Genomic DNA, 7,222 nt, shown 5'->3' with positions numbered 1-7,222 from the left:
GTGCATTGGCCGGGAATCGTATCCGGGCCTCCCGCGTGGCAGGCGAGAATTCCACCACTGAACCACCTACGCGGATGATACCTGCAATGTGACCTCATACGGCTGTGACCGTAGGGTCACACAGAGCTGGGAAATGTAATGTGCTGATATTATTGGGGCACAGCCTTCTTCAGGTTTGCCCTGTTAAAACCCCCAACCTCAATAAAAGCAGCTTTAGGGTAGAAAATATAGATATTGTCTAAGAAAGAAGGATAGTTTATAAGACTCCTGAAATTTTAGCTTTAGAAATAAAACCAAATAAAACTGATGAAACTAGGATTGCCAACCTGGATGCAGCTTTGAATAACAAGTCTTTCATTATAGAAAAATCTTTTTTTAGTCAGGCTATTAGCTGCTGCAAACGTTTCTTTCTTCATAAATAAACCCTTAGTAAAAGTGAAGTTTGATGCGGCTTGAACTAGTGATCCTTTTATTACTGTAAAACCTTTAGTCTGAAGAACTACACACAGTAAATTCAGCTTTTAAACAATAGAAACAAAACAGCATTTAGTGATTGTTTAGTCCGTATGGTAGTTTACTAGTATAAGAGCTGATCCTGCCGAAGTTTTAGTAAGTTGTAATGTAACATAACCTGTAATGTAGAAAAACTTTGATTAGCTGATGTTATCTCTCTGATGTTCTCCATTCTTACAAGCCTATGGCGCACTCTCCCTTCTTCTACTGCTGGTCTGCTTACCATTCCCTCCTCTAACCTACATAGATCCGGTGATCTCACATTTTCCAGATTAGCTCCACGCCTCTGGATCGCTCTTCCTTCTCATATTCCGCAGTCTGATTCTCTGTCCTCATTTAAATCCAACCTTAAAACACATGTCTTCTGTCCTGCATACAGTCTTCCTCTATCTTAAACTTTTATAGCTTATGTCAGTTCATGTGCTAAGTATATCTCTGTCTCTGCTGTGTCATCTGTATGAAATGTATATTGTATTGTATCATGTATTATTAATATTTTTATTGTAATTTTTTATTTGCGTTTTTCCTTTACACACTACATTCACTGCATGTAGTGCTTTTACTGTCTATCAAACCTGTTCCTAGGTAAATTGCCATCTCAGTTTAGACGTATAGCATATTGAGCTTGAACGTCATGTGACCACATCCAGCTGTGAATGCACAGCAGGCTTAACCTGCTGCCATATCAGCATGAAGCCATGCTTCCTCTTAGTCATTTTTTGAGGCTTGGCTTGTGTCAGAGAAGGAGAAACTTCACTGGCATCATAGGTTAAAGTAGAAGACGTAATGTATATGTGTTCATCAGAGAGCTTAATGAGCACTTTTTTTGAACTGGTAGACACCTTATAAATACAGAGCTTAAGTTTGAGTCACTTCCTGAAGTAGTGTGTTATTTTTGTATAGGGGCGTTTGTGCTCATGTATACTTAGTCACTTGGGTTCAGTTTTGTTTACATTTGTGACATTTCAGATTTGTGTTTGTTGAAAAGAATTCGATTTTCATAACTGCTTGGTGTGATTCCTGTCAAAAAGGAAGCATGCATTGGCCGGGAATCGAACCCGGGCCTCCCGCGTGGCAGGCGAGAATTCTACCACTGAACCACCAATGCTGAGCTGACACTCATGTGACCCTAACCAGCTGTGAATACACAGCAGGCGGAACCTGCTGCCACATCAGCATGAGGCCAGGCTTCCTCTTTTTTTCCTCGCTTTTTGAGGCTTGGCTTCTGCCAGAGAAGGAGACTCAAATCACACTTGAGGTTCATGGTGACTGATGTGACTTGAGGAACTTGTGATATTTTAGCCTTATAAAAAAATAAAAACACAACTGATTAAATTAGTGCTACCAACCTGAGTGCAGCATAGAAAAAAGCCTTTGGTTATAGAAATTAATTTATTTAGTCATGTTATTTAGCTGCAGGCATTGCATTGTACACTAAAACGTGACGTTTGATACAACTTAAAATAAGGAGCCTTTCATTATAATAGATTCTTTAGTCTGATGGACAGAATGAAGTGCTACATGCAGTAAATGCAGTGTTTAGAACAAAGAAGCAAAACAACTTCAACCAGTTGCTTAGGCTGTAGTTTGATTAGCAAGTATGCTAGCTAGCAAAATAGCAAATACAGCTTGAGTTGTAATGAGTTTTAAAGTGTTGTGATATTTGATTTGCTAAAACTTCTACTACATTAGCTGACAACTTCAGCTAATAGTACTGAAATGTTTAAAGTGAGGCTGTTTGTAAGACAACAGATACTGAAGTTGAATGTTTATAAATACCTATTCCAACAGCTGTCATTAGCTTTAGGTTTGTGTTTGCTAAGTTAGCTAAAGCCTTTATGACAGATAGATGACGTCTATTGGAATGAGTATTTATAATCATTTATGTAGGGTTATGCCAGTTGTCATGGCAAGCTTATGTGCATGTAATGTAGCCTTTTGAACTGTGCCCTACAGCAAAGTGTTAAAATTTCTTATTTAATATAAAGAATCTCTTAAAAAAAAAAGACCTGTGCATTGGCCGGGAATCGAACCCGGGCCTCCCGCGTGGCAGGCGAGAATTCTACCACTGAACCACCAATGCTGAGCTGGGAGACCAGGCAACCTCTTCCAGCTGTGAAGATGCAGCAGGCTGAACATGCTGCCACATCAACAGGAAGCCATGCTTTCTCTCTTTTTTGTGGCTTCTGCTGTTTCCATTTTTAGCACACACTGCAAACGTGTACATGTAAAAATCAGACATACAGTAAGCAGTGTTAGCATTTCTTGAACTTCTGCCACTCAAGAAATTCACCTCTTTGAGTCACATGCCCTGAATCCAGCCCTCGCTCCAAAGCTCCTCCCTTCAAAAACATCCATGTGCACAGGCTGATGTGTTTTAATGAATTATTTCCCAGTGAAACCAGTAATTGTCCATTCATTAAATATGTTTTAAACCATTCTGAAACTGTGCCTTGTGTTTGACACTCGGGGCATAGAGTATAACATAAACAGTTTGTGTTCTTTTCAAAGTACAAGAAATTATTTCGTGGCAATTTGATGGTATTTCAGATAGAGATTAGGTTAAATAACACAGGAGTATTTAACTTAACATGGGCACCGAAATGAAAAGCAAGACTTTCCACATTGCTCATGTCAGGCAGACGCAGCATGTGTGAATAAGGCTTATTGTATCTGTGTGCTGGTCATGTGATTGTTTGCTTGAGAAGTATTTATACATTTGATCTTTTTTACTGTTATATTGTATAATTATATTATTTAGTGGTTGTTCTACTTTATTTAGGCTATTCTTTAATTTGCAGGATTTCTTCATATGCCTGCTTCCGCCCACTCCCGCCTGAAGGGGTCTGATTTCCTCCCGCTCCCATGAGCAATATTTGAAATTATTCCTTTGCTGCAGGATATTGAGGCGGGTCCTGCGTTAATCCACCGTAGTGCAGAGCTCTAGTGCAGCATAATAGTGGTCAAGATTCTGTTCTCCTCGGCTGGGAAATGTAATGTGCTGATATTATTGGGGCAGAGCCTTCTTCAGGTTTGCCCTGTTAAAACCCCCAACCACAATAAAAGCAGCTTTAGGGTAGAAAATATAGATAACGTCTAAGAAAGAAGGATAGTTTAAAAGACTCCTGAAATTTTAGCTTTAGAAATAAACACAAATAAAACTGATGAAACTAGGATTGCCAAGCTGGATGCAGCTTTGAATAACAAGTCTTTCATTATAGAAAAATCTTTTTTTAGTCAGGCTATTAGCTGCTGCAAACGTTGCTTTCTACATAAATAAACCCTTAGTAAAAGTGAAGTTTGATGTGGCTTGAACTAGTGATCCTTTTATTACTGTAAAACCTTTAGTCTGAAGAACTACACACAGTAAATCCAACAATAGAAACAAAACAGCATTTAGTGATTGTTTAGTCCGTATGGTAGTTTACTAATATAAGAGCTGATCCTGCCGAAGTTTTAGTAAGTTGTAATGTAACATAACCTGTAATGTAGAAAATTTGTTATTTAATATAAAGAATCTCTTAAAAAATAAGAGCTGTGCATTGGCCGGGAATCGAACCCGGGCCTCCCGCGTGGCAGGCGAGAATTCTACCACTGAACCACCAATGCTGAGCTGGGAGAACAGGCAACCTCTTCCAGCTGTGAAAATGCAGCAGGCTGAACATGCTGCCACATCAACAGGAAGCCATGCTTTCTCTCTTTTTTGTGGCTTGTGCTGTTTCCATTTTTAGCACACACTGCAAACGTGTACATGTAAAAATCAGACATACAGTAAGCAGTGTTAGCATTTCTTGAACTTCTGCCGCTCAAGAAATTCACCTCTTTGAGTCACATGCCCTGAATCCAGCCCTCACTCCAAAGCTCCTCCCTTCAAAAACATCCATGTGCACAGGCTGATGTGTTTTAATGAATTATTTCCCAGTGAAACCAGTAATTGTCCATTCATTAAATATGTTTTAAACCATTCTGAAACTGTGCCTTGTGTTTGACACTCGGGGCATAGAGTATAACATAAACAGTTTGTGTTCTTTTCAAAGTACAAGAAATTATTTCGTGGCAATTTGATGGTATTTCAGATAGAGATTAGGTTAAATAACACAGGAGTATTTGGTCCCACTTTATATTAAGTGTCTAATAACTGTGTATTTACACATTAATAACATGCAAAAACACTGTGAATACTGATGATTTAGTCAGTGTTACAGACGGATAACAGAAATACAGCCTGTGTAATTACACTTGTGTATCGACTTAAGTTTTGCCTCATGTAATTACACAAACGTATCTTCTACAGAGGAGCTTTACTGTAGTGTAGTGTTAAAGTTGCACTTTAAAATAAGTGGACAGTTCTTGTGTAGCTGTTATGTACGTACTGTGTAATACTGGTGTTGTTAACACATTTAATTGATGTTATAAAAGTTACATGTTAGGATAAGGGAGCATCTGCTGTTTTGTCACATTATAGAGTAGTTTAATGCTGAAACAGTTTACCGTGTCACAGCACTAGCAACATGCGTGTTAGCTAAATGTAAGGAAAGCTGGCAGATACAGTGAAAGTAATGTCTTAATGTATTTATTACTGTTACAGACTACTACAACTATTACAACCATAGACTGTTACAACTATTAAGATACACCTGTGGAATTACATGAGACAAAACTTAAGTTGACGTGTTATTACATAAGGTGAACTGCTGTAATCCATCTGTAACAATGACTAAATCCTTATTAGTTAAATTGTCGTTGCATATGTTGTTCACATGAAACTACACAATTATCAGAGACACAATAAAAAGAGGGGCCCAGTATTTTCTTTAAAAAAAAAAAAAGCACCAGCTTTAAACTTTAGCAGCATATCAGTGGTGGTTCTGCTCAATCTCATTGCCTTTCATTAATTTGGTTTGCCTAAATCCATTTTAATCCTGTTGTTCTTATTTTTCTTCTCTTGTTCATCCAATTTTTCTCCCTCTCCCTGTCAGAACCACTACACCAGTATTAGAGAAGGTTAGAGCAGGTGACTTATGGATATGGGTTCTTCAGAGGGCTTGATGAGCAAACTAAACTGGTTGACTCCATATAATTACTCAGCTTGAGTCACTACCCAAAGTAGTGTTATTATTATAGAGGGGTATATGTGCTCAGCTCTTTCTTAGTCACTTCCAGTAGCCATTTCACTGTTGTTTTAATTTCTTTTTGCTTCTTTCTGTATCAAATTCCAGCTTCCTGTCCAGCAGTAGTCTACATTCATAACCACTTTGCGTGATTTTTTGTCAAAAATGGTGGGCAAGTATTCTACCACTGAACCACCAATGCTTAGTGAGATGGCCTGGTGACCTTCAGAGGTCATCTGCGCTGACCCTGAGCAATGGCTTTTTGTTCTTTCATTGTCATTTTCGCTCAGCTTGCTCTGTAGGGTTCACTTACCCAAACAGTCCGATTTTTGTGTTGACCTAGGCAGTTTATCTGTTCAGTAATTGATTATTAATATAATTGACAGTGACAGCTCTACATTTATGTGTTTATGTCTGTGGTTTGCTGAGAGCTTTATGGCTGTTAGCTGTTTTAGACGTGATTCAAGAGATTCAATAGTTTTATTGTCATATGCACAGCAGAAACAGGCCTCCATTCACCAAATGTACTCTTAATAGAATCTTAGAATTAAAAAAAAATTAAAATATAGAAAATATAAGAATAACACTAAAAGCAATAGTAAAATAATAGTAAAAAGTACAGTTTTATGTGCAAAGTTGAAAGAAATTAAAGTTGCATGTGCGTATGTGTAAGTATATAGAGCAGCGGTTTATAAAATGCATGTTGCAAGTAACAGACGTAAACAGTAGTGCTCTGACAGCAGCAGTACAGTGTGTAAGTTCCAGTTATTGAGTGCAAAGTCGGCCAAAAGTCAAACCAGTTCAGAGTGGGGAAGAGGTAGTGAGTGAAGCTTGATGGCCTGTGAATAGAAACGTTTATTAAGAGGCATATAGCTACAGATATTTGTGTGATTGTGTGGCTTGACTCAGACTGGACCTTTTACTATTTTTTCTGCCAACAGTACAATTACAAAGATAATTCTGCATTAATTGTGCATTAAAATGAGTCCTCTGCAGAGGACGTGTTAGCTGTTTTATTTAGAAAATCGTGAAAACGTCATTTGACCAGGAGAGTACAGGCAGTATACATGCTGGTGTAGTCTAGAGACTCCTTACAGACCAGGTACAATGTAATGTACTAATATACTACAAAGCACTTCAATATGCATGACTGCATCCAAGAGATATGCCTACAATCTTTATAATATGTGGGTTTTTTAATCTGCTTGATTTAAGCATATTTTTCTGCTTATGTTTGTAATAAATTATTACATTTTTCTCTCATTTCTTTAATATCTATAACAGGTGCTCTCCAGTGTTTTAAAGAGATGCGATTAATCAAATTTATGCATATATTCTTTTGGAATTCAGAGCAAACAGTCTTAGAGTTTCACATATTAATTGAAGAGGAGCAGGAGATTACTTGTTGAATATTGATTTACAAGTGCTTGATTTCAACCATGCGTTTAAATCCTCAGTTTTATTGTGTTAACACACACATTGTCTTTCTCCAGTTGTTTACGTCTGTTCTCTCTTTCCTCTTTGCTGTCTCTTTGAGTAAAGCTGGAATCAGTCAGCTCTGCACTCTGAGTGGACGGTGTTGTAATTAGCATATAAAT

General features: G+C 37.8%; 1 protein-coding gene and 3 non-coding genes across 4 annotated transcripts in view; 1 reads left to right on the top strand and 3 right to left on the bottom strand.

Annotated features, from left to right (window-relative positions):
• Positions 1-7,222, top strand: part of atrnl1a (attractin-like 1a) — a 383,555-nt gene that overhangs the window by 26,508 nt on the left and 349,825 nt on the right. The gene's annotated exons all lie outside the window — the stretch shown is intronic.
• trnag-gcc lies at positions 1,551-1,621 on the bottom strand. Its single transcript has one exon. It is a non-coding gene; the product is annotated as a tRNA-Gly (tRNA).
• On the bottom strand, positions 2,526-2,596 carry trnag-gcc. The gene has a single exon. It is a non-coding gene; the product is annotated as a tRNA-Gly (tRNA).
• On the bottom strand, positions 4,052-4,122 carry trnag-gcc. Its single transcript has one exon. It is a non-coding gene; the product is annotated as a tRNA-Gly (tRNA).

Source organism: Pygocentrus nattereri, chromosome 5, assembly GCF_015220715.1.
Source record: "Pygocentrus nattereri isolate fPygNat1 chromosome 5, fPygNat1.pri, whole genome shotgun sequence".
Classification (NCBI taxonomy): Eukaryota; Metazoa; Chordata; class Actinopteri; order Characiformes; family Serrasalmidae; genus Pygocentrus; species Pygocentrus nattereri.
The sequence above is the reverse complement of the archived record's forward strand: the minus strand, read 5'-3'. Positions and strand labels throughout refer to the sequence as shown.